Here is a 26,897-nt window from a genome sequence, read left to right as displayed (position 1 = left end):
AAAGCTGAGACACATAAACAACGTTCTTCTCAAGGAATATCATACCTTGGCAGTTTTGTTTGGGTTTCACTTTTTAAAATATGCAGTAGAAAAATATGAACAAATGGCACCCACTGGTGACACGCACTTATCACTGTGCTGCTACCAGTAGATTGCCCTGCATAATGCTGCTTGTGTGACACCAGGATAGATAGCATCACTGTAGCAGAGAACCTGGTCAAGAGAAAACTATTGTTATTTGAAGTTGTTCACTTGCAGCATGTCTGCTAAACACAATGTAAAGCAATATATAGTGACTTTCTGGATTTTTGTGCTGTACATATTTTTTTACATACAGTATGCATGTATCCCAGCAGAGTGATTACATAATGAAGCCATGATGTAAGAAAAAAACCCCAAATCCTGGCAGATTTATAGCAACTAAATCTATGTCTTTGTTCCTCACTCCCACTGGCATGGTCACCTAATTTAACTGAAGTTAATTACAGTGCTTATTCCTACTTATGCACGTGTTGGCAGAGACAGATCTCAGTGCAGTGGACATTCTCAATCACTTCTTTATTTGTCACATTTCACAAATTTCCAAACAATTAAAAAAATTGCTTGGGAAATTGCAATTTGAATTTGTGATATTTCATCCCTTCTCCTGCCTTCCTCCCTTTTGTTTCAGTTCATGGTAGTCGAATTCCCTGTTTGACTGGTGCAGCTGCTCAGTTACACATCTGCTGCTCATGGTGAGAGTGTGCTTTGAAAATGCATCGTGCTTCCTACCACGTGGAAGTCGTGATGTGTTTTAGTTTGCTGTTTTGCAGAAAACATTGTTTGCCATATGTCTCAACAGAGCCTGCTTTTTTTTTTCCAAGAAATTGGCCAAGGGAGCTATGATTATATAATTTGTCTTGTGGTCTTTTTGCATCATGACTAGAGATTGGCATGTGAATTATTTAATTAAGCTGTGAATATTGCTGGATATTGCTAAGTTACACAAATACTGTGTCATTTAGCTATTTATCACTAAAAAAAATAACAGTACAAAAAAGCTAATTAAAAGCTAAATAATCTTGGAGTCTTTTGACCAGCTGTAATATATCCATACAACACCATTCTATTGAAGAAGGAAGCTATTGTTGAGGCTTTTGTCACAGCAAAAAAAAAAAAAAAAAAAAAAAAAAAAGTTGTGATATTTTTCTTTGGTTTTCTTCATGTCACAAAGAAAGCTGCAGCCTCTGGCATTTCAGCTGGGCTCCATTCTGTGCCCGGGGTGACGGAGCCACTCGCAGTTGCTCACATGGAAATGTGCTGAACAAGAACCACACCATTAACAAAAGCACACCAGGGCTTCAGTGGGCAAAGCACAAGAGCAGAATATTAACCACAGATCCAGCCTAGGTAGAAATTCCTTTTGCTTGGTCATGGCACATAACAAGGTTTCATGCCTCTCTTTTTGGCATGTGTGGTGCCACAGACGCCCCAGGAACCTTACTTCATTCAGATGTCTGCTTCTTAATAAGCTGATCTTCAGAGGAGCAGCTATTTACTGATTCTTTGCTGGCTTACACCTTCAGCACATGATTTTCTCTCACGACAGTCCAGGAAACTCACTGCACCTCAAACCACAAGCAATGGCCAGAATGCTCATGTAGCCATTGTGGGATTTCCTCATTGTGCTGCAGAAATTATGTAAAAATGGAATAATCCCTACAAATGGCTTCAGCAGTAATGAGGGACTCGGGTACCTGAGAAAAAATACAGTGTCATTAAACAATACTGTTTTAAACATCAGTACATGCAAAAAGTGATAGAAGTGATTTAAATGCCCGTCTCTTGTTTACGCCTTGGACTGTATGTACTTCACACCTCTTCATTTTTCAGGCTTACATCTTTGAATAGGAGGAGACCACCATGTATGGGCTAAATGGTAAAATGCATTTCCTTCCCCGTTCCTTCTGTCCAAACTCTTGGAGTCATAGAAATGTTCAAACACTCCCTTAGTGAATTATGGCTGTATGAGAAAGAGACTTCGTGACTTGGCTCCCCCCTGTAGTTTGTGTCCTAATTTTTCAAGTCTTGACTTAAGTTTGACTGTTTTTTATCCAGAAATGCCCCACTTAAGGTCATCTACCTCCTAAATTTACCAAGTTGCCAAAATAACCCAAAGATGGCTTTGTTAGATAGACATCAGCAATTAAGTGATCAATTTTAAAATACTTGGTTTTCCTTGTTATTCTTTTCAGTAAATTTTCTTCTTGAATCAAAAAGTAGCAAGAGATAAAGAACAGTTGGAAGTATCGAGCTAACCAAGCATGCTCAATGAGGAGACCCTACTATTTGTAACACCATTGAAAGGTAACATAAGAAAAGCTTTGCTTGACACAGAATATAGGCACAGACCAGTGAAAATAACAAATTTGCATATGCAAGTACTGTTCTCTAACAAGATTCTGAATAAGTAAAGGATGAAGATAAAGTCATAATTGGTGTCAGTTTTCAGGATGAAGGAGAAGGATTCAGGATTAATGAAAAGATTGGTTAATTTTGTCTCCATCATCAGATGACAAAGATAAAAAATCAGGATGGAGAGGAGAGGTTTTTAGGAACCACAGCTACTCCTGTCCTCTCTCTTTCCCAGCCTTTTCTCTTCCTTTCAGGCCCATTTGGACAAACATCAGTCAGTCTCCTTTAGTCTATTTTGGTGATGTTCTGTGGCCTTCCATCTTATTTCTGCATAACCTGAAATGTCTGTATTTGCATCCCTAGCTGCCAAAATTGTTCTTTAATTATATCCCAGGAACTTGCCTTTGTTCTTTGAGGGGGCAGTACTGCATTGCTACACCAAAGGTCTTGTCAACGTTCCTTAGAGATGTGTAATCTCACAGGATACTGTAACCCACTGGACTTAATTGCAGATAGCTACAATTTGTTACACAAGACTTGAAAAGAGATGCCAGTTTTTTAAGGTGCTTACACTGAAATAACTTGATGCTCTTCCTTTTGGTTCTTTTTTTTTTCTTGATAATGTCTGTCTCTCACTTTTAATCCTCCTGTGACTTTGAGAAAAATATTTTCATACTTGTGAGGCCTCTGGAAATTTTCAGAGCAATCAGATTATATTCTGGTAAAACTCAGACTTCGGGAGTACATATGCATGCAAAAACCTTATTGAGATTTATTATCTCATTTTAAAATTGTCAGTAATATCTTCTGCATTTGTTCAGTCCAAAGGAATTTTAAAAAATCATATCAGAGCAGCTGTGGGTGAGAAAAGTTCATTCCTTATCAGTCATCCAAACTTGCCAAGTCGGTTTTATGAAAGCAGTGAAATGAATGCAGAAACTAAACCCAGCTTGATAAGACTAAGCCAAAAACATAACAGAAAAAAAGAGCAGTGTTGCTGCTTTAGCTTTTCTCGTCTGTAACTGAAATGGAAGGGAATAGGATGGATCGAACGCATGTCAGCAGGGCAGGCAGACCCATAGCATTGAAAATAAAAAGTCAGACACAAAACTCCTTCTTCCAAACTGGGATGCAGGGAATTATCAGCCAGTCCCCATCCACATAGAATGAGTGTAAATGTGATTGTGAGGGGCCCAGTGCTAATCCTGGCACAAACGCTGTTCCCCATCAGCCTGGCGTCAGCTCAGAGCCTTCTGCCTGTGCTGGGGCTGCTTTGTGTCGCTGTCCCGTGGAGCTGGAGCAGCTTCAGCCCTGTCAGAGCACACCGATCCCCACGGAGAACGTGCATCTGGACTTGTGTTCAGGCAGCTCTACAGCTCCTCGCTGGCAGCCTCAGGGATATTTCAGTAGGATCAACTCCTTTACCTACAGGGCCATAAAAAGAGAAGGGTTAACAAGGAGCTGTGAAGTGTCAAGGCAGAGGTGATGAGGTGCCTCTATGGGACCTCTGCAGAGTGCCTGACACCAGAGGTCTCGAGGCACCGTCTGCGGTGTTCAGCGCTCTGTGCTCAGCCAAGGCTCCCAGTCCCCGGCTGGAGGCACGTGGAAATCCACCGCTGCCACACCCGAGACTGTCAAGGATTTTGGCCATTACCCTCAGTCATATTTACCCTATTCATGGTAACTCACTCTTAGGAAGGACAAGTTCTGCCACGAGTCTTCCAGGCTGTGCTGTAACAACCCACAGTGCCCAAGAAGTGTCTCACCAGTGGGAGAGCATGGACAAATTCCTCACAGCCACCTTTTGTAACAGGTGGATGTACTGGCCTCCCTTCTTGCCCAAGGGTTCTTAGAACCTGGCTTCCAGACCCCTGGAATTTGTCTTGCCCAAACCATGCAGCACCGAAATCCTGGGGAGCAGTACTGGTGCCGATTCACTGTTTAATCATCAGCCCAGCCCCGCTCCAGGCTCTGGTCACAGCTCCTGTTTGGTACCTCCTCAGGGAGAAAGATCTGGCAGCACCGCCACTTGCTCCCCATGGGGAAATGGCAGGAGGAGATGGGCCAACACTATTCTGTCCGTGCTTCACTTAGAATTACTCAGAAAATGTTTCTACATTAAAGCATATTTCAGTATTTCTGGAGGTCAAGTGGAAAATACTGAGTTTCCTGTGTTCAAATCAGTAATGTGAAAAAATAAATATATTTAGAAGAATTATTAAATACTTCAGAAGTATGGACATATAAGCTGCAATTTCTGTGTAGATTTTTAAGGGCTGCATTTAGGGGTCTCAAAATTCAGGTTCAGCACTTAAAACCAGAGACTAAATCCTGCATTTTGGACACTGAAACCAGTCATATGGCTGGATTTGGAGCTCAGGAACAGTGACTAAGCCCTGTGCTTTTCCAGGGCTTTAGTCAGAGACCAAATGTCTATTTGAGGGCCTTAAAAACAAAGTCCTGTGTTTTGAGACCTTGAAACCGCTCAACCTGGCCTGAGAATCATTCGGCCTGGTTTGGGCTCACACAAGAGAGACCCAATCCTGCATTTTGGGGGCGTGCCTTGGGCACAGCCCAGTGCCAAGCTCACCCGGCCCCGTGGAGACCTCAGAAGCAGCGACTCGGAGCTGCCTCTGGGGCTCGGCCCGGGACGGTTTCAGGGCTCGGAGCCGAGCCCGAACCGCGCGTTTGGGGCCACGGGCAGAGCCCAGCCCCGCGCGTCGGGCCCGGCACGGGAGCCCGGGGGCTGCCCCGGCTCCGGCAGAGCCCCAGCTCCCCGCGGCCGGAGCGGGAGCGGCAGCGCCCGGGGCCCCGAGCCCCACGCCGGCCACAGCCAGAGCAGGGCACCGGCAGGACCCGGGCGCCAACCTCCGGCTCCGGCCCGGCCCCGCCCAGAGCGCCCCTGGGGCCGGATCCCGCACAGCGCAGAGCGACGGTCCCAGCGGGAGAGGGGCGGGGCGGGCTCAGGTGCGCGGGGCGGGGCCCGGCAGGTGCGCGGGGCCCAGGGCGACTGCGCGGGCCGGGCCCGAGGCGATTTAAACCCCGGACGCGGCGCCCAGCGCCATTTGCTCCCCGGCGAGCGGCGGGGCCGGCAGCGGCCGGGCCGGGCTCCCCGGCGGGGCCCAGGTGAGATCTCCCCGTCTTCTCCCTCTTTTCTCCCCCTCCTAGCCCTCACGCCGCTCCCTCTCTGCTCCTGAACACCCCTTCCGTCCTGTCCTTGCCCCCCTACACAGCCTGACCCCCCCACTCTGCCCCTTCTTCCTCCCCCTCCTGCGCCTTACCCGGCTCCCTCTCCCCTCCTGAATCTCTCCTTCCCTCCCTTCAACTGCTCCCCTCCATCCTCTCCCTGCACACCCCGACCCTCCACTCTACCCCTCCTTCTTCCTCCTCCTTACCCCGCTCCCTCTCCCCTCCTGAACCGCTGCCCTCTCTATTCCCCCATTCCCTCTCTGTCCCTGTGTCCCTCCTGACCTCGCCTCACTCTGCCCTACTCCCCTATTCTGTCTCTATCCCTGTGTCCCCTCCTGACCTCCGCTCTTGCTGCCCTCTGCCCTCTCTATTGCACCATTCCCTCTTTGTCCCCTCCTGACCTCTCCTCTTGCTGCCCTCTGCCCTATTCCCTCATTCCCTCTGTCCCCTGTTCCCCCTCCCTGTGTCCCCGCAGCCGCGGGGTTCGGGACGCCGCATAATAAAGCCCCGAGGGCCGGAGACGGCGCCCCTGGCTCGGTTCAAAAGGGCCGGGATCCGCTCTGCGGTCCCCCCCTTGCAGATGCCAACACTGCCCTACACTGCCGGGCTCCGGCTCTCCCTGCATCACACGGGGGTCAGGGCGGGCCCCTCCTCAGGAAGGGTCCTGGGCTGGGCTGGGTTAGCGAGGGCTGGGGGAGAGGGGGTTTGGGACGGGCCCCCTCATTATGAGGGGGTCCGGGGGGATTGGGGAGGTGGGAGGGGGGGGGTGAGAGGGAGGGGGGGAGGGCCCCCTCCGGAGGAGGGGGTCCCGGGGGAGGGGTTGGGGCGGGCCCCCTCCGGAGGGGGGGCTCTGGGGTGGGAGGGGCTGGGGGGGTCCACCCCCCCCCTTAGCCCTTCCCAGCCCAGACCCTCCCCTCCGGGCGGGGTCTGCCCCGACCCCTTTCTCGGGACCCCCTCCTCCGGACAGGGGCCCCTCGGGGGGGGGTGGGGGGAGGGGGGTCAGGAAGGGGGGACACTGCTGTTGTCCGACACAAATGTGTAATTACGGTTCAGAGTGACGTGACCCCCTCTGCTACCCCTCCCACCCGCCCCCCCCCGAGGGGCCCCTGTCCGGAGGAGGGGGGTCCCGAGAAAGGGGTCGGGGCAGACCCCGCCCGGAGGGGAGGGTCTGGGCTGGGAAGGGCTAAGGGGGGGGGGTGGACCCCCCCAGCCCCTCCCACCCCAGAGCCCCCCCTCCGGAGGGGGCCCGCCCCAACCCCTCCCCCGGGACCCCCTCCTCCGGAGGGGGCCCTCCCCCCCTCCCTCTCACCCCCCCCTCCCACCTCCCCAATCCCCCCGGACCCCCTCATAATGAGGGGGCCCGTCCCAAACCCCCTCTCCCCCAGCCCTCGCTAACCCAGCCCTGCCCAGGACCCTTCCTGAGGAGGGGCCCGCCCTGACCCCCGTGTGATGCAGGGAGAGCCGGAGCCCGGCAGTGTAGGGCAGAGTTGGCATCTGCAAGGGGGGACCGCAGAGCGGATCCCGGCCCTTTTGAACCGAGCCAGGGGCGCCGCCACCGGCCCTCGGGGCTTTATTATGCGGCGCCCCGAACCCCGCGGCTGCGGGGACACAGGGAGGGGGAACAGGGGACAGAGGGACACAGAGACTACAGGGAGGCGGAGGGCAGCGAGAGGAGAGGGCAGGAGGGGACACAGGGACAGAGACAGAATGGGGGAATAGAGAAGGCAGAGGGCAGAGAGAGGAGAGGTCAGGAAGCCGGGTCAGGAGGGGCCGTGAAGGTGGAAGGAGATTGAGAAAGAGGAACAGAAGCGGGGTCGGCTTTTGTAGAGAAGCGGGGGAGGGAGGTGCAGGTAGGAAAAGCAGAGGGGGAATGGGGGGCGGTCGGGCTGGGTGCCCGGGGGAAGGAGAGGGGAGGAAGGGGGGCTGGGAGGGGTCAGACTAGGTAGGACAGGGAGAGGATGGAAGGGGGGGTTCAGGAGGGGAGAGAGTGTGGGGTAAGGAGGAGGAAGAAGGCGAGACAGAGTGGAGGATCGAGGTGTGCAGGGAGGGGAGGGACAGGGGAAGACCAGGTGCGGGGAAGAAGAGGAGAGCAAGGGGGGAAGAGAGAAATGGGGGCTTTGCGGGCGGCAGGGTGGAGAGAGAGGTAAGGCGGAGAAAGGAAGGGAGAAAACAAGGGAAAGAGAGAAGCAGGGGTGGGAAGCCGAGGCTCCCGCGCCTCACCTGGGCCCCGCCAGGGAGCCCGGCCCGGCCGCTGCCGGCCCCGCCGCTCGCCGAGGAGCAAATGCGGCCGGGCGCTGCTTCCGGGGTTTAAATCGCCTCGGGCCCGCCCCGCGCAGCCGCCCTGGGCCCCGCGCACCTGCCCGGCCCCGCCCCGCGCACCTGAGTCGGCCCCGCCCGCCCCTGAGGCGCCGCCGCTCCCGGCCCGGCGCTGCCTCGCGGGCGCGGCCGGCGCCGCCCCCGCACCGTGTGCTTGGGCCTGCGGTGCCCGCACCGGGGTCCCCGAGCACCGGCCGGGACCCGCCCGGCCCGGGAACAGACACCGCGGCTCCCGCACCGCCTCCTGCCCCCGGCACCTCCCTGCCCGCCCCGGGAACGGCCCCGGCGCCTCCAGCACCTGAGACCGCGGCGGGGGCCGGGTCCGAGCCCCCGAACGCCGCGCTCCCGGCTCGTCACCCACCGCCCCATCGGCGCCGGGGAGAGGCCCCGCGAGTGTCCCGGCTCCGGGAAGAGCCTCGGCCGGAGCTCCCGCTCCGCTGCGGAGCCCCACGAGGGAGCGCCTGAGCGCTGCTCTCAGCCCCAAGCCGCCTCCGTGAGCCCGGGGCCGGGCCCGGACAGCGCCGGGCCGGGGCTCCGTGCTCCGAGCACTCGCACACGGGATTTGGGCTCGGTCCCTGGGTCCCAAAATGCAGCACCTGGGCTCTGCGCTCGAGGCCTGGGCGAGCCTCCTTCTGCACTCCCAAAACACAGCGCTGCAGTCCCGGTTCCACAGCCCTAGGCCTGGCCACATGGGACTGGGTCCAAGTGCCAAGGGCGGAGGACTTTGTCCCTGAGCCCTCCTCACCTTCACCACCACCAAAAAAAAAAACCCCACAGGACTTAAGACTCCGATTCCGAGACCGGAAAAATGCCCAATTTATTAGTCTCACTTCATAGGGTCGTGGAATTGACTGTGGACATCCCCACAGATGGCGACAGGGAATGGACCTCTCACACATGTGATTCTGCTGTGAGAACTGCTTCAGACTAGCAAAAAAACACACGTGGGAGAAGGAAGTAGGAAGCGTCCCTTGAAACGAAGCCATAAAATGTAGCCTATCTGCAATACCTTGTTATCCCAGCAATGTGATATCCCGTTATCCCCACGTCGGGTTTGCTGTGCCGCCCCCCCCTCACCGAGCGATGCCGCTCGTGGCTCCAGGCGCTCCCGCGGCGCAGGGAACACCCACGGATCCGCTCGGCCCGACGGAACCGAAGGGCTGCCGGCTGCCCAGGCCGGAGCGGGCAGCAGCAGGTGACGATCCGGGCGTTCCTCCCCAGCGCCTGAGCTCAGGGTGAGGGAGCTCCCACCTGCCGCTGCCATGGAAGGAGGATGATCCCCAAGGATGACCGCGCTCCCGTGCCGTGGCAGCTGCCCTGCCTCTCTCAGGGACGGCGTGTGCTTTACAAGTGGAACCGGAGCCCCAGCAGCCGGGGCTCGGCAGCAGCCGGCGAGCCCCTGGCACTGAGCGGGAGCAGAGGGACGTGCCCGAGCCCAGGACTCACTTCCCGCACAGGGATTCGGTGATGCGAGGTCTCTGCTCTCCTCCGTCAGGAGGAGACGGATGGGAGTGCCCGGCTGGAGCCTGGCTCTGGCAGCCGACAGGGCTGGTCCTGAGGGGAGAACTTGCTCTGTGTTCGGGATTAAGGGATGGCCAGAAGCTTTAATATTCATTTTATAGACTATCACACATCAGCCGATACCAAAGTGCATTATGCAAAACAGCCACGATGTCTGCAGGCTTCAAACACCAAGATAAACAATACTGCTTTCCTTTCCTTCTTTTATGCAATTACACGTAGGTAAGATCAATAAAACCTGATGCCATTCTCTTTTTAAAACTCTGGCCAATGCCATGCCACTGACTAGGTTTCAGAAGGAGAAAGATGACAGTCATCAATTAAACCCGATGCCGGATCTTTGCATATTTACCTTCCCATTACAGAAATCCCTGGATGGATCCACGTGCTCCTCTGCTCCTATTACCTTGGATTTTGTCTCACTCCAATGGCATTAGGATGCCCTAAATCCAACTTGTTCTGCTTCTCAGACCAAAGCCTGCTGCCATCTCTGCTCCTGACATTTGCATGCACACGTTGTTATCGCACAGATAATGGCAAGACAAATTGCATCTTGTTCTTTCTGCAATAAATAGCACAGCTTTTGGGGAGCTGGAGCTGTGAAACAGGGTGATACTCTGTGTTCGCTACTCATGAGTAGCTGTCAACATGATGAATACTGACTCAGAGGTCACCTGTGGCTCCAAACTCAGGAGTGTTCAGAATTCATGGTCACTAAATGGCTGTCTTGTTTAAGAACATTTATTTTGTCAATACTTCTGTTTTTGTGAGCCAACATTATAGCTAGTGAGCATCAAAAACACAGACCTCATGTTTGATGTGCTTTCTGTGATATTCATTCGATGGAGTCTTGACTGCTCTTGTTAAGGGAAAGCCCCAGTATAGCAGGGGAATGAGGGGAAAAACAACCTTTGTCCATGTAAAGATCAGTTGATAATTAAGTATTTTTTCAATTTCTAGAGCTTCCTCCATCCATAAATGACTAGTAGCCTTCACATGGGATATGATATTCTGCACAATCCCAGCAGGGTCACTCTTAGGTATTCCAGAAGCTGGAAAAGCCCCAGAGTTTCCCCAGTGTCCATACTGATCCTTACCAGTTGTTTCAGTCTTGCTGTGGCTCAGCTGTGCCAGGTTCTGATTATCCAGCAGCACTGGGAAGTACTCTCAGGCCTGAACTCTTCCCTCAGTCCATAAGGAAAACCAGCTGAGCGCATGCCCCGAGCCTTGTGAAGTCAGTGAAAGGCTCTTGTTGTGCCTGCTTGGGATCAGGAGCCTGCTCCTGCCTGGCTGTGGAGCTCCAGCTGACTCCTGTGGCACTGAGGAACAGCTCCTCTGGCAGTCTGGGTGTGGCTCCCAAACCTCCACCGGACCTGCAACATTCCCCCTTCATTCTACATCCAGTGTTGATGAGTGGGCTGTGTTCAGAGCAACGCAGATTGTAAAGTGAGGATGTTCCAGCCTGGCTGCTGGGCATGTCAGGCAGATTACCTCCATCTCTAAGGAATTACCCGCATCCCAACCACTACAGTGAGCAGGAATAATGACCTGGAGGATCTGAGGACAGAAACACCATTCGGACACCATTTCACCGAGTGCGGGCACTGTAACGATCCCATCTCACGAGAAGAAACAGTTCTGATTTAAGGGGAGATTTTTGGTGTGACAGAAAGAGCTACCTGAATCCCAGCATCCCTGGCCACCCTCGCCTCACCCGCTGTGGCCCCTCCAGAGCGAGGGCTGTGGACACTTCCCCAGCCCCATCAGCTCATCTAACATGAGGTGCTGCTCCTGGCAGCTCAAACACTGTTCTGCTTTGGCCCAAGACCTTTCAAATATTCCAGGATGAGGACAGAGAAGCCCAGGGATACACAAAGGCCTCCTGGAAGGCAAAGCAGTTATTTCATTACTAAAAGGCAAATTATAGAGTCTTTTTATCTTCATGGTTTAGGTTGTCTTTTGCTTGCTTGGACTTTTGCTTTCTGCCCTTTGTCAGTCTTGGCACGTTCACCTTTTAGGATTCCCATGCTCTGCCTCACCCGGGCTGCCTCTGGCTCAGCTCCCTCGGCAGCTGCTGCTTTCACCTGAGTTGTTTCACTTCAGCTCCTGTCCCCTTCCTTCCGCCACAGCTCCTAAGTGCTCCACCCGGGAATTCCCACCCGTGAACAAGCAGGGGTTCTGTACTCTGGCCCAGGGAAGCCTCCACCCCTGCACCCATTGCCAGGGGTCAGCGGGGCTGCTCCAAACCTTTGGCGTTCCAGAGCTGCCAGATCACTGCCAGGGCAGAGCTGGGGGCTGGGAGCCTGTCCTAAGGACCGGGACTGACGCACGTGGCGACTGGAAAATCATCCCTGGATATTGGATCCGGTTGTTAGGAGCAGGTGAGCCAAGGCACCCCATTCCTGCCCACTGAGATATCTGCAACACTTCAGCCTGGTACGGCTGGCTGACACACAAATGTCTGCTCTGGGGCACAGCAGTAACTTCACGCGCCTTCAGGAGAAGGCAAACACAATGATCGCAGCTCTCGGGTTTGAGGCTGGGATCGAGATCCATTTCCAGTAATTTTAAACAATTACTTCACCTCATTGCCTTGTTCTTTCTGCAGATGGGGCTCCACTAAGAGGAGAAAGGAGACACTTTACTGGAGCCCCTTTCCTGCCAAACTCTGAGGCTCGGTCAGGTCCTGAGAGAAAGCACAGCCAGGGAGAGCTGCCCCTGCTCTGCTGGGACTTCACCCTGTACTCACGAGGGAGAGGTGTCCTTGTGAAAATCGGTCTCATTATTTTTATGCCTCATAGTTCCCACTGAAATTGTTTTGACCAGAACTGAGACTGCTGAGCATCACTGAGCAGCAAAGGAGACATCCAGCAGTCCCCAAAACTTGGCAGAAATTATTGCTGGTGATGGCCTGAGCCCTGGGCTGAGAGTCACAGTGGTAACAGCAGTAACAGCCACCCCGATATTCCCCAGAAATAGGAGAAACTGCCTCTTCCCTTTGTTGGGAGCATGTCTGTTGTGCGTCTCGCAGCTACCCCCTCAGCACTCACCTGGCTTCTACAGATATTAATTCCCTATCCCTTCCTCACAAGGCATCTCCACCAGTTCCATCCTCTGCCTGTTGGGCAATGCTCCCCTCCTTATTCCAAAGGTGAGAGTGAGGAACTCTGCAACTGCCCTTCACTGAGCTCCTCTCACATCATCTCCCACTCCTTTCATTTCCTTACCAACAAGGAGAAAGTTAAAGGGAAAAAGGTGTATTGTGATCTAGGCAAGGCCAGAAAGTGGCCTGAAGAGACAGATTTTGGATTAACTCTGGCTGTAGAAAACCAAAGTCAATTACGATTTCCCCACTCCCCTCCAAAAAAAAAAAAAAAGGGAGGAGATTATTAAAGCTATTTATAGAGTCAGATTAAGGTCTGTTCCTCAAGGTTTTGCCTTTGGCACTTCTGTAAGCAACACGAAACACAGACTGTGGGCAACTGTGACAGACTGCACAGAGGAGGACTCGGAGGAGGAATTCATCTCCCCATCCAAATCAACTGAACTGACCTGGACAAGGACAGGAATTCCCTTTGGACTGTCAGTGCTGCCCAGTTACTGGCAGGGTGGCTTGCGCTGCCACCATTGGCACCTCTGGTGCCCAGTGGGCACGGCTGAGGGGCTGTTGGGCCCTTCTGAGCTCGCTCCTTTGAAGGGAACCTTTGTGGAACTGCTGAGAAGGTGCCCTTCCCTATTTTCCATGTGTCTCCTCTCCCAGAGAAGCCCCTGCTGTTCCCACAGGGCCCCTGCCTGTCGTTCTGAGCCGGCAGAGCAGAGGCCTCACTCCCCCTGGCAGTTCCCGTTCCCCTGCTGGGATGTCGCACGCCAGGGGCCGAGCGGGGAGTGGCACGGCGGGAATGACCTGCTCGGGTGTCCCTGCAGCTCCAGCACAGCTCTGCTGCCAGGGGTCAGGAGCCGGGTCCCAGGTGGCTCTGACGCTGCGGCAATTCCTTGGCACGGCATTGTGTGGGTGTCACCTCAGCAGCACAGGGACTCCACAAACTGCACCCAGCACTCAGCCTTGGCGCTGAGGGCTTTGGCAGCGGCTGGAACTCCTCAGAACGTTCTCGTACAGGAAGTCATTTCACTGCATGGCTCGTTTGCTTTAGCCTTATCTATCAAGTGGCCCAGTGAAGTTTTCCTGTGTATCAGTTTTAGGTTGAACCTCCATAGACTGAGATTATTTTTTTTGTACAGGATGATGTGTCACATCACTCCTGAGCCGGGCTCAACTTTGAACAGCCTCAAGTGCACGGCGCTGCCAAGAACCAAGGCATTAATTTCTTTGGAGGCAGCCCAAAGCCCATTTAGTATTTCACCATTGGACCCAGTGATCATAAGGGGTTTTTTCCAACCTAAATGATTCTATGATAACATATTCCCAAACTCTGAGCCCAAACATCCATATTAATTTTACAATGCCAAACACTCCAGCTAAACCTGCAGTGCCACTGTGGGCATACATGGCATAAACTGAGTTGGTTCAGGGGTTTTCAAAATATTTAAAAATTCCTTTGTCTATTTTTCAGCTCCAAAAACAAATATTAGAGCAACACAAAGTACCTCTTTTGACAGTGAGGTCCTGCAAAACCCGTTCTGTCTGGAGGGCACCTGTGCAGACTTAGTTATGCAGTCAGGTTCATTGACAGAGTAATCCTAAGTGACTGGGAAAACTTGGCATCTGCCTTGATCCCCCAGTATTTCTCAGCTATGACATCGATCACTTTTAGTCTGGTTCAGCAGAAGCTCAGGCTGAGCTTTTGACAGCCTCAGAAGTGCTTATGGTGAATCTCCCCAGCCACTTCCCAAGAGCACCCTCACAGGCTCAGTTGATAAAGAGCAGATTAACCCATCACGGATATTCCCGTTTGTCGGATGTCGCTGGCAAGGAGCAGCTCTGACCTTTAAGGCAGGAATGTGTCAGGTGCTGTCAAAATGAATCAGAAACCCAAAACAGATGTGACACAGCGTATCCAAGACGGGAGAGAGAGTTCACTCCTCGTGGCCCCCAGAAGACCCCGTTCTCTAGAAACAGCAGTGGCAAACACCAAGAAATCCCTGCTTTACTCCAATATATCTGGTGAACTTTACTGTGCTTGCAAGGAGAGGTGACAATAAAACAATGAGTGGTGCAGACAAAGCTCTCTCCCCTGGCAAAGGGACCTGACCTCGTGCAGCTCTGGCACCTCAGCCCTGGAAGATTCCAGCCTTGGCCCTGAGGATTGCTGTGTGCCTTGGGCAGTTTGTAAGGTGAGTTACAGGAACTGGCATGGAAAAGCTCTGCTTGCTCAGCTACCACCGAGTTCCAAAAATCCTCAGGTTCCTGTGGCAGAGTCTGTTTCTCCTGGGACTGAAATGGCCCCTTTTAAAACACCCCCACTCACTGAGCCCAGCAGTGCCCTGCTGAACAATAATCCTGCCCAGAGTGGTGAATATTCCCGCAGGCCCAAGCCACAGTACGTGGCCATTGCATCTCCAGCCCCTGGGGAGCAGGGGAGAATTCCTGTTTCTGTCTGGGACATGTTCTCTCCTGGAAGGGAAAAAGCAGCATTTCCTTGCCCATCACCGACCATGGCAGCCCCGCCCCTCTGCCTCCAGCACGGACAACGGCGCTGCTGTGGCTCGGCAGGGAGCGGAGCAGAGGAGAGGAGAGGAGAGGATGGAAGGTGCTGCTCCAGTGGGCAGCCCACAGCTCCTGCACTGCCTCTGGCCCTTCTCAGGAGAAGTGATGGGATCTGAATTCAGTGCCTGACGCAGCCCTGCCCGACTTCCCGGGACTGGAGCTCACTGAGCAAACGGAGGGGAAATCGCGGCAGTGGCCGCCAGGCTGATACCGCAGGAAGGAAAGAACTGAGTGGAACTGAAAAATTATACATTTAACCAGCAGCCGGAGGGCAATAACTGCTTTAGGCCAACACCAAATTCTGTCTGGGGCCATTAATTACCTGAGTCAAGCTGCTGATCTGAGTGGGAGGGAGGGGTTTGCAAACCACAGACAGCACAGAAAGGATCCCTCCCACCAGCAGCCTTTTCAGTGCCCCTATAAGGACTTTGCACAGAAAATCCATTGCAGAACAAGGCTGGAGGCAGTAGGGAACCATCCAGCTTTTATCCAGGGAGTCTTCTCTATTTCCTATGCTGTGGAGCACAAGACAGTATTGTTTTATGTTAAAAGACAAAAAGGAGCAACCTAAGGACAGGGGGTTGCAGGAACACAAGGAAACACACTTCTGAAGGCAAACTTGCCTTGTTTTCACTCTCAAGGGTAAAAGGGCAAGTCTGTGTTTGCTCCATTCCCCTTAGAAGTGCCAACCCTGGCTCTGCTGAACGGGCTCCAGCCAAGTATTGACTCTGCTCTGAGAATAACATGGTTGAATATCAGATGAGTGCCACAAACCCCAAAACAAGGAGCGCCAATGAAGCTGGAAGAGCAAAGCTGAACCCAAACGAGGTTCAATTCCCACCATGAAATCACCAGGGTCTGTGAGCTCAGAGGCTCGGAGCTCTCTGTTACCTGACAGAAGAGGTCACACAAAGCCCCAGAGCTGAAGGAGCCATGGAGCTACCTCAGCTCCAGGCAGATGCACTGCCAGGCTGTTCATGCCTGGAGCCACTTTGTTGCCAGAGAGGAGTTTGGGAAGGGCTCCAACACTTCCTGCCATTACCAACACCACACCAAGAGCATCCCTGCTTTTCCTGGAACACACATAATCCCTTTCCCAGAGCTCCATGGGAACTTACTGTGGATCACTCCCTGTGCAAGGCACTCAGGAAGGCTCTGCAGCTCCAGCCTGTCCTCACTGCCCTGCCCTGGTTTGCTCCTGGAATTCCCAGCCCAGAAATGTCTCTGTGCCACTCGACTGCCATCCCAATGCCAGTGCAGGCTTGGGAGGGTATCCCTGCCTGGGATTTTCACTGCCTCTCATATTCCAGGTTTCCCAGTTCTTCCTTTCTCACACTTCTGTGTGCTGACCAGCTCCTCAGTATTTACAAAAAAAAAAAAAAAAAAAAAAACCAAAAAACTAGTCCCTTTCCCTGCTGCTAAACGCAGCTTGACAGCACTCAGTGACCCTGCCAGCCCAGCTCAGCCTCTGCAAACACATCCCTCAGTAACGCTGCAGACAAATCACAGCCAGCTTTGAACTCTGCAGCCGCTGTCATCCACGGTCATCGTGATGTGAGATGAGTGAATGGAGCCCGATTGGTGATGATGCCAGAGAGTGGCACCAACAGTTATCAAAAGGAATCAGAAATGAGGTTGAGGAAAATACTGGGTATCTTGTGTTCCTTGTAGTTTTGTGATACAGAGATTATTAATTGTTCATTTACCGTCATGTTGGTGAGTGCCTCCAAACTGCACACAGACTTTCCACCACAATTTCCATGGTGCAGCTTTGGTATCTGTTTCACGGCTCTCCATCCTACAATCCTCTTCAAGCACAAAACTCCTTCTTCCAAACTGGGATGCAGGGAATTGTCAGCCAGTCCCCATCCACATAGAATGAGTGTAAATGTGATTGTGAGGGGCCCGGTGCTAATCCTGGCACAAACGCTGTTCCCCATCAGCCTGGCGTCAGCTCAGAGCCTTCTGCCTGTGCTGGGGCTGCTTTGTGTCACTGTCCCGTGGAGCTGGAGCAGCTTCAGCCCTGTCAGAGCACACCGATCCCCACGGAGAACGTGCATCTGGACTTGTGTTCAGGCAGCTCTACAGCTCCTCGCTGGCAGCCTCAGGGATATTTCAGTAGGATCAACTCCTTTACCTACAGGGCCATAAAAAGAGAAGGGTTAACAAGGAGCTGTGAAGTGTCAAGGCAGAGGTGATGAGGTGCCTCTATGGGACCTCTGCAGAGTGCCTGACACCAGAGGTATAGAGGCACCGTCTGCGGTGTTCAGCGCTCTGTGCTCAGCCAAGGCTCCCAGTCCCCGGCTGGAGGCACGTGGAAATCCACCGCTGCCACACCCGAGACTGTCAAGGATTTTGGCCATTACCCTCAGTCAAATTTACCCTATTCATGGTAACTCACTCTTAGGAAGGACAAGTTCTGCCACCAGTTTTGATTCCAGTCTGTGCTGAGAGAGGGGCTTTGCAGTGTGCAGAAATTAATGCTGTATTTTGAAGAGAAAAGATCTGTTTTTCCCAATTTGATTTGTAAAAATCAGTTAATTTTATTTTATTACTCCTAATTTTATTACAAGGTAAAATTATAAAAGGCAATACAAAATAGATACAGATGGAAACATCAAAAAGATTAACAGCCTGTGAGTGAATCAGCAGTTTGGCCTGGCAATACAGGTGCTGAGGGTGCCAACTTAAGGTAAAAAGTGTCCTTGGAGGCACAGTGTCCCCCAGGCAGTGCCCAAGGCATGCTGTGTGTGCAGGAGGTTTCTTACTCACGTGGCTGGAGTTTTGCTCTCCTGGTCAAGACCAGAGTCTCCATCGCTGCTCCAAGGCCAGTACGTGAAACCAGACAGGAATTATTTGTGACTCCAACACTGAGGCAACAAAAGCATAATGTAGAAGTGTTGTTCCTTGTCCTTGAAGCAATTGTAAACACAGCTATGAACACAACAAACCAGGCATTTGTATGATGGTGTTGGAAGCTGTGTAAAAGATAACCCAACAGTTAATTTTCTGTTTAGTTGGGCTGTTCCTCACCATCAGTTGCTACTAAATAAGCCCCTAATATTTTTCAAGGGCGTAACTTGCAACAAGACAGCAATAACCATTACATATTGTTTTCAATAAGATGCCATTTTCCTTTCTGGCAGGCAGTGATGGGCTTTTAATGGGTAACATTTGTTTAATAAAACTCCCAGATGTAGCCTTGACAATTGCAAAGGAAGAAAAGAGAAGAAAACAAACCCAAAGCAAAGGGAGAAAATACAAAGAGCAAATGAAGGATTCAGTTTCCATTGCAATGATCTATTTTGTGTCCCAGGCTGATGTAGAGTTTTGCTGGATCAGACATCTCTGGTGAACCTGTGCTGCAGAGCTCCACTGAGATCCTAGCTCTCCCACCTGGTGCAGCCCCCCAGTCATTCTGAGACATGATGGGAAATATTGGAAGGGAGTTACCATGCAAGTGGAGCCAGTCAAGTAAAACCAAAAATTAGAGGGGATAAGCTTTCCAGACTATAAAGAATCCCAACAAATATAGAAAAAAATACAGATGACAAATGAATGGCACCAACCTCATTCCAGGAGATGAAGTGCATTGTGAAGTAGCAGCAGTTTAACTTGAGGAACAGGAAAGCCAACATCTGTGAAGAGCCAGACAGTAGCCATGGCCATTGCTTTTCCATGTCTATTTTTTGAGCCCTCCAGCATACCTGGTGAGTGGCAAAAGACACTTTTTTTTCCCCCTAAACAGACCAAACCACGAGAGTTTGAAAAGTCTGTCAGCACTGCCTCATGACTGGTGCCAGGGAGCTCTTTAGAACAGGCAACTGAATGCCTTGTTCTGAGTGGCTGGACAAAATCCAGGGGATCCACATACTCTGTGTTACAAAGGAAAACTGGAATTGCCACCACGCATCTTTGAAGCAATCCTGCTTACCTGCAGAAGTTCTGTTCCCCAGGTTCATGGGGAGGCAAGCCACAGGAGATGGATTTGTTTGCACACCCTAGGTCAGGTTCAGCCAGCCCTGCTCACCTCAGTTTCCTACACTTAGTCCAAACAGACTGGAGACGGAGCATTTCCTCACTTGCTGCTTCTCTGCTCCTGTTTCTTCTTTTATGCAGAAACAAGAATTTCCAGAGAAGGGCTAAAAGGGTCATGACTAGCATGTGTCCACACCTTTGTTTTGGATGGTAAAATCTCTCACACTGTGGGAGGTGTCCGAGTGTTACACAAAGCAAGTTTGTGAATTTTCCCTCATCTAATTCCACTGTCTTTACTCCGAATGACTGTCTATGCAATCCAGTATTTACTCATCACAGCAGGTCCAAGAAATACTGCACCAAGAAATACTATTTCCTAAATTTGGGTACTCTGCAAAAATTCACAAATTCAATTTAATAATGTGATAACAGCACATCATAATTTTAAATTAAAAACTGTATCTTCTCATTACATCTGCAAGTCTTTCATATGGATGTCATCCAGAAATAAGGCAATGCAAGCTGATCTCCACAGAGAGAGAGACACTGCATCCTGACCTTGGTGCACAGGGATTTTTTTCACTTGCCACATAAACATTTTACTGGCACAAAAAGTAACTGGAGTGGAAAGGGAACAGTTCCCAACTGACAGAGTAGCCATACTTCCTTGGATCAGCCCATAACTTGGAATAAAAATAATTGTAAAAGCGAAAGGAAGACTTCTTTTCCTTAAAGCAGAAATGTCCAGTAATACCTGTGTTCTACCTCATGTAAGTCTGAAGAATTTTTAAGGCATCTCGTGCTGAGGATGGGACAGGGGAGCATCAGCCAGAGTCACTGGTGTCCTCTGAGGGCTTGCTGCTGGATCAGCCTATATGATTCCCAATAGTTTAATTGCAGGCAGGATTTAATACTCTGCAGATCACAGCTACCTGAGCAATACAACAGATTTTACAGGAGAAGAACAGGTTCTGTGTAAGGACAATGGACATTCCCACACAGGCACAGTCCCTGCACTGCCCAGCCACGCTGCCTTCTCAGACACTGATTTCCTGAGGCTTTGCCTGATGCTGTTTTAATTCTTCACACTGAGAGCCTCCATCACTCACTCACCCTGGGAGATCATTCCACAGTTTAGTAGACATTACTATGGCAGTTTTACCCCTGACATTCATCCAAAATTCTAGTTTTCCTAATTTAATTCCATTCTCTATGGATCTTTTTTTCCTCCACGGGTATTAAGGAGTTACTTTCTTATTCCAGATAAAGTCAAGGTATTAGCAACTAGAAATCAGTCTTATTCCTTAGCTGGGGAGATGTAACCTTGAGCAAGTACAGGTAGATAATTATGGACTGTACTTAGGGGTCCGCTAAAACTTTCTGCCTGATTTCCCGTCCCTGCAGGAATGATAATTGGTGTTCCACAAGGAAGTATCCCAGCCCCTCGGGCAGTGAGCAAGGCAGCGCTGAGAGTCTCCAAAAGCAGCTCTGTGCAGCCCCCCAGGCTGGGAGAGGAGAGGGAAGTGTGTCCCAGCTCTGCAGAACACCAAAGACCAAACAGAGCCGTGAAATTCACTGCCAAAGGGACCACAGTCAGATGAGCTTCTCCCCAGGCTGTGGTGCTCCACTGCAGAAATAGGGCAATGTGACTCTTGGAAGTTAAATTCGTAAGGAGAGGAAGGAACGAGTTATGTTCTGATTGCACATTGGCTTAAATCGGGAGCTGCTCTAATAATCTGTGGAATGGGATGGGTCTGAGTGCCAGCTGAAGTGAAAGGCAGCTCAGGCTGAGGCCATGTGTGTCCCAGGTTTGCTTTTACTTTCTACATTATTTTTCCTTAATATAAGTATCAACCACAAGAGGTACTAACAGAAGACTCCGGGAGCCTTTCCCAGCTGCTTTGGGCTTCAACCCCCAAAGCTTGCCTCTCATAATTCAGTTTCACCTTCAGGCACTTTAAAGTTAATAGACTCATTTGAGCAAAGGGCTTATTGAAAATCCATGTTGGAAAATAGTGAGCGTAAGTGTGCTGGTGCCAAGCTATAAACACATTTATACAGTGCAGTAAATCAGTGCTGCTGCCTCTCTTTGGAAGGGCCAGGCCAATTAAGCCGAATGTACAGGATATGAGGATGGAACCTGTTCAGCTGTGGGCAGGTAGCAAAGACTGCAGCCACACCACCCTGCTGGGCCTCATTTTGACATTGCCCTGCCTGGCCAAATTTGATACCATTTGCTTTTGGCTTGTCATTCACTGACTGCTGAAAAAGAGCAGGGATTTGGAAAGGCACTGGCAGCGCTGTGTGGGTGTGGCACGAGGACAGGCAAATGGAAGAGGCAGGAAAGGCAATGCTTGTGGACATCTACTGGTACAAGGTCTACAAATATGCTTGGACTCTGAAATGCAGTAATGGTGCTGGACTCACTCTCAGAATTTCTGCGTAGGTAGACATATGATTTGACCAATGACTTCTTACAAACAAGAAAATGTTTTTTGTTATCAGAGCATTTCACTCAACTACCTTAATTACCCCCCTGCCTCTTAAGTGCTATCTAAAATACAAAACGAGGCACAATAATAGGATGGGATGTTACAGAGAGCTGGTTGGCTTTTAGTGCATTAAGTTCCTGGATATTATTAATATTTTCTTTTTGCGTAAAACCTGTCATTGACTATTTAATGTAAAGTTACCGTTGCCTGAATAGGTGCTCAGATCATAGAAGCTATAGCTGGAAGCTGACAGCTGGCAGAGCTGTCTTGTAAAAACTCTAAAATGCATTAGAATGCACACAAAAAAAGTAATTTTTTAAATGAGAGAGAAGAGGAAGAAAAAGAGCCCTTTGTCCCATTTAAAAGGGGAGAATTCAGACTTTGAGAGAGAATTTAAAAGGGGGATTTCAAACATTGTTTTAAAGGTTTTGTTTTCCTTTTAAAATTCAAAAAAGTCAAGCACTCTTGCTGCTGCCCCAGTCCCTCATGCAAGATGGTCTCGTGCTACTCTGCCAATACCTAAAGCATGAGGAAGAGATTTCCAAATGAAGTGCCAAAAGCAACTACCAGGTCACCAGCAGTGCCTGCCCAGGTCCTAACCCATGGCACTGATTATCCATCTGCCTTGTCAGCTGCCTGAACAGATTCTCCATCCTATGGCTGGGCACAGGAACAGGCTGCCTCTCCTCACACATCTTACTGTGGGTTGGTTTGTTTAGAATGATTTTTAAACTTTGTTCTAGCTATTCTGTTTGCACCTTCACTCCTCTCATTACTTGTTTCACTGCTCATTTACTCACTGGAACAAAAATTGTTTGAGACAAGCACTAAAGAAGTGAATGTTTGTGAACAGAAACCAAACTCATTCCCTTCAGGAAATGGCTACTCATACACCATGATAAAACAGAGTTTTTCACCTTTAAATCCTGGCTTTTGAAAGCAAGGAGAAATTCACATAAGCACAAAGCCCATAATACAAAACCCCAAATCCACAAATATCTCCTGTGAGCAGGGCAATGCACTCACCATGGTGGGGAGCAGCCCACAGCCCTGGAGCAGCATTCATGAGCAGCGTGGTACGTGGCAGTCCTTTGCCCAGGAAATGCTGTCACCTGAACAAATAAAGGAGATATCCTGGCATGGGCCACAGAAGCCCCTCTTTCTGACTTGTATCAGTATAATCTGGTGGAAAAGGGAACCACAAGGAGGTGGAAGAGCAGTGGCCTCTGACTGCAACTTCCCTCTTGCAGCACCCTGGTCACAGGCTGCTGCTGCCTACCTTAAATCCTTTAATTCTTCACCAAAGTAGGTACATCCTAAAGTACATCCCAGCTCCCATCCTCTCTGCACCAAAGCCATCATTACCCGCAGAGCAAACAACAGCACAGAGTGAAGGGTAAAAATCACTGTTGAGATCTAGAAAGTGACTGTTCCTGGCCGCCTATGGGGCTGTTCCCCTCAGCATGGCACTGGCTGTGCAATGCATTTTCTTTCACACACAGTACTCTTGGTTTCTTAATATCTTGACTTGTTCTTCCAGTACATTAGTCCCATTTGCTTCTACAGCTACATCCCTAACCAGCCTATTTTGTCCTCTTTATCATCTTGAAGAGATTTTGAAAGACAACTCAGAAATTTTTCTATCTGAGTTTTCCAAGTGTGTTTCACTACTCCAGTGTCTGTTGTATTGAGCTTGGAGCATCCTCATATCTACAAGGTATGGGAGATTTCATTCAGTGCAGATCCTTTATAAAGTCTAAAGGCTCCACTCAAACACGAGACTGGGGTGGCTCCACATTTGCTTTTTCACGCTCACATTAAACAGACTTTAAACAGTAGACTTATTTGTGGCACACGATGTCGCATGATCTGGAAATTAAATATCGAGATTGTATTTCACCCCCAAGTCCCAAGGGGTTAATAAAGGAGTCTGTCTGCTGATTGTTTTCCTGAGATATAAACTTATAAAAGTACATTAGTTCCTCATCAATTTGCAGTTTATCTCTACATTTTTCCCTGACGACCTTCCCAATAGCATCCTGGGGAGGAGTGAAAGGGCTACAGGGATTCCAGAACAAATCCTTTGCAGAACAATTTACAATATGTACATTTGTTTACTTCTGCCATAATTGCTACATCTGCTTTCCTGACACTAATTAATTAAGTCTCATTTAATTAATTGTGTTCTCTGAGGAAGGTGCAGTTGACATTTTGCAGCTGGTACTTGAGAGGGGAGCTGTGCAAGGCAGAGTTCCTGACAGCATCCCTGGTTTGAAGTCCTGCAGCTTCCCACACCCTGCCAGTGCCCGTGGCCTGCGCTGGGCCGTGCAGCTGGAAGGAACCCCCTGGATCTGAGCCTTCAGCCCTCCTGGAACTGCCAAAAAAACCTCAAGTGGAGAAGTAACAGTCCAAAATCTGACTTGAGTATAAATAAACCCCAAACACAGAAACACAGATGTAGATAGCATACCTTGAGTTTCCTCCCAATGAGGCCTCCTCTTGTATTTATTTACTTATATAGATTTATTTCAACTTCCTTGGGTCACACTAGGATGTGACGGGACAGGACTTGTCCTGGAGCAAGTTAATAACAGCCCCACAGGTCTGCCCTGCACATCATTCCTCTGTGTGACTGCACATCTTGTTTTACACAGATGGGCAATCGCCTACAAATGCTCCTATAATTCATCCCAGAGTTGCTGAACTGTTTGTACAGGCAACTTTCCATCCATTCCTAGCACCCCACATGCCACAGAGGTGTTTTCTCTTGTTCCCAAAATATTATTCTCCATTAACTGAATTTTGGTACAACAGCTATACCTTTGAGAGTTGGAGATTCTTAATCTCCTAACAGGCTTTTTGAGGTCAGGGGAAGAAGAAAGTCTAATATTTTCCACAGTGCTATGTAACCTACTAATTTCTTGTCAAAATGGCATGTGTTTACCATCCCTCACTGATACTCTGACTGGACTTTGGCAAGGAAACCTTTGCCAACAACCACTTTATGAGCAAAACCTGCACATTTCTCACTGAGAGCTATTTTTTAAGAACACTTCCTTTAAGGAAAATTCTTCTCACAAAATTTCGTGGCTGACTGAGGTGTACTGCTCCCAGCATGGCTGCGCCGATTTCAGCAGCATCACACCAGAAATAAACGGGATTGTTTTTGGTGGCACAATGTCACATGCATTGACCATATCCCTGGCAACAGCAAGCCTGCCCTGTGGCTGTTTGAGAAGAAAGAAATGGAGTGAATCAGAATAAGCCACAGTCCCTGCAAAAAGTAGGGCAGGGAGCGGGGGGAGGAAGAAAAGAAAGGAAGAAAGGAACAGCCACAGAGTGGGGTCTGGGAAGATTAGGTGCTGGTTTGAAAACACTGAGGAAATGGACTGAAACCCAAAAGATTACTTGTCTACTTTCTAGCTGCAGCAATAATCATTCTCTGCTAATTACCTTCCAGTTTGGACCATGGGTGCCATTAGCAGTGTCCCAGCAGTGCCCAGGGGTGCACAGTGCATGTGCTGGGGGACGTGCCATGGCATCAGCCACATTTCAGGAAGGAGTTTCAATGCCTGAGTTTATTTTGTTTTGCTTGCAAACATCTGAGCTCTCTGACTTGGCAAAAAGAAAAAAAAAAAAAAAAAAAAAAGAAAAAAAAAAAAAAAAAAAAAAAGCACTGCATGTCATTCTCTTTAGGGCTCCACATAAAAATCCTATCAGTGCTTTATAGACAGCAGTATGGTGGTTTTCCTAGCTTCAAATGCTTTCCTGTTCCTGCTACTCAACCAGATGGAAACGTTCTCCAAACAAAAGCAGTACAGTGAAGGCACGTGTGAGTTTGCTCCCAGACACTTCAGATTGCACATATTTGTCTTATTCTTTGCTGTTGGCAAATCTGTCATTGAAGGCCATAACTACAGGTTTACCAGAAATGCAGAAAAGCCCTCTCTTCCTGTCTCTTTCAATTTGTTTTTCCTGCAAAGCAAGTTGTCAGCAAACACCAGTCAACGCTCAATTGCTGTAAGACAGGTGATTACAAAAAGTAAGAAATATTTGATTTTTCTTAATGTTTTCTGTCTCAGTCTGTACCCAGGGTGCTGCTTCCACTTGAAATTGTTCTTCATGGCTGTTATCTGAAGTCCACAGTTTATAACAAAAAGAGCCAATTATTAAAACCAAAATGCCGTGGGGCCATTAAAGCCCAATCACCTGAGTGCAAAGCCCACACTGGGCCTGGAGCCTCTGCACTCGCATTTCACAAGGGCTTTTGTCGGTTTCCAGATCAGAAGGGGCACACAAGGTAAAGAGCATAGGCATCCTTAAATTTTTAATCATTAGGGCATCTTAATCTGTTGTTTTGTTGGGTGTTTTTGCAGTACTCCTCCCCCATTGTAACCATAAACAGTCTAAAAATGTGTGAAACTGCTCCCTCTCACAGGATAAGGTTTGAATTTTAATTTTTAACTCATCACTAACAGAAACTACCTTTTCAGAAAGGCTGCTGTTACTGGTAAATTAGGAAGTCAAAAGTCAGTTTTACGTAGAGGAGTTTGGTTTTTAGTGGAGCTTATTACTAGAATGAAGGCATGGCTTTGATAAATTTGGAACACAGCCAAACTACAAATCAGAGTTTTTAACTTCCAAAGTTAGCATGCAGTCAGCTGCCTTTATTTTTCTCTTTTTTTTTTTTTTTTTTTCCCAGAGCTTTGGCAACTTTTACTCTAGCTGTGCAAGTTAAGAGTAGTGATATCTGCAGTATTTGTGCCAGAATTAAAAAAAAAAAAATCATCACTTTAGAGTCTTGCATCAGAGAAGCCCTGTCATGAAAGGGAGCTGGAGAGATCTTTCCCCTTGAGTAAAGCATATGACATGAAAAAAGCTGAGAAATGCTGCTCAAAGCCAACATCACACCCTGGGACAAGATCAAGACTCTGGAAGGTTTTTATGTCTTCAAAGGCTGGGTTCATAGGAAGGGTGGTAAACTCACTTTTAATATAAAAAAGAAATGTCTCAAAAAGAAGACTGAATGAGTTTAGGTAAGTACATTTTCTTTAGGCTCTCTTCAGGAGCTTGGATGCCTCTCTCATGAAAGCTCCCAGATGCTCCTACATCCTGCTTGCCTCTGGAAATTTCAGTTCTAGATTATGAACATGGTAGTGAACATCAGTGAAAGAAGAACAAATAAGGAATAAAGGGCTTGACTGGGAAGCAGGCAGAAGCTCAGGCAAAGCATCTCCCTGGTTACACCCCACTGCTGCCTAACAAAAGCCCCTGTCTGGGGTGAGCTACAGAGGAGAGGAAGCAGAGAGGAAATCCTCTCTTCCTACCTCAGCACCGTGTTC

General features: G+C 49.7%; 3 long non-coding RNA genes across 6 annotated transcripts in view; 2 read left to right on the top strand and 1 right to left on the bottom strand.

Moving 5' to 3' along the window:
- Positions 1-130: 130 nt before the first annotated feature.
- LOC137472667 (uncharacterized) lies at positions 131-3,469 on the top strand. Its single transcript, XR_010998353.1, has 2 exons — positions 131-1,918; positions 2,235-3,469. It is a non-coding gene; the product is annotated as an uncharacterized lncRNA (long non-coding RNA).
- An 11,804-nt stretch (positions 3,470-15,273) lies between these two features.
- LOC137472662 (uncharacterized) lies at positions 15,274-24,011 on the top strand. 3 transcript variants are annotated; one of them, XR_010998343.1, is made up of 5 exons: positions 15,274-15,739; positions 17,527-20,195; positions 20,327-20,401; positions 22,036-23,272; positions 23,773-24,011. It is a non-coding gene; the product is annotated as an uncharacterized lncRNA (long non-coding RNA). The 3 variants fall into 3 exon arrangements; XR_010998344.1 differs by having other exon boundaries at positions 15,275-15,739; positions 22,081-24,011; XR_010998342.1 differs by having other exon boundaries at positions 15,275-15,739; positions 22,036-24,011.
- The window catches only part of LOC137472663 (uncharacterized), a 21,027-nt gene continuing 12,240 nt past the window's right edge, over positions 18,111-26,897 (bottom strand). For both annotated transcript variants that reach the window (XR_010998346.1, XR_010998345.1), the window contains one exon: positions 18,111-22,667. This is a non-coding gene — a long non-coding RNA (uncharacterized lncRNA). The remainder of the gene's footprint in view (positions 22,668-26,897) is intronic.

This window comes from Anomalospiza imberbis, chromosome 4 (assembly GCF_031753505.1).
Source record: "Anomalospiza imberbis isolate Cuckoo-Finch-1a 21T00152 chromosome 4, ASM3175350v1, whole genome shotgun sequence".
NCBI lineage: Eukaryota > Metazoa > Chordata > Aves > Passeriformes > Viduidae > Anomalospiza > Anomalospiza imberbis.
This window is presented reverse-complemented; position numbering and strand designations above follow the sequence as displayed.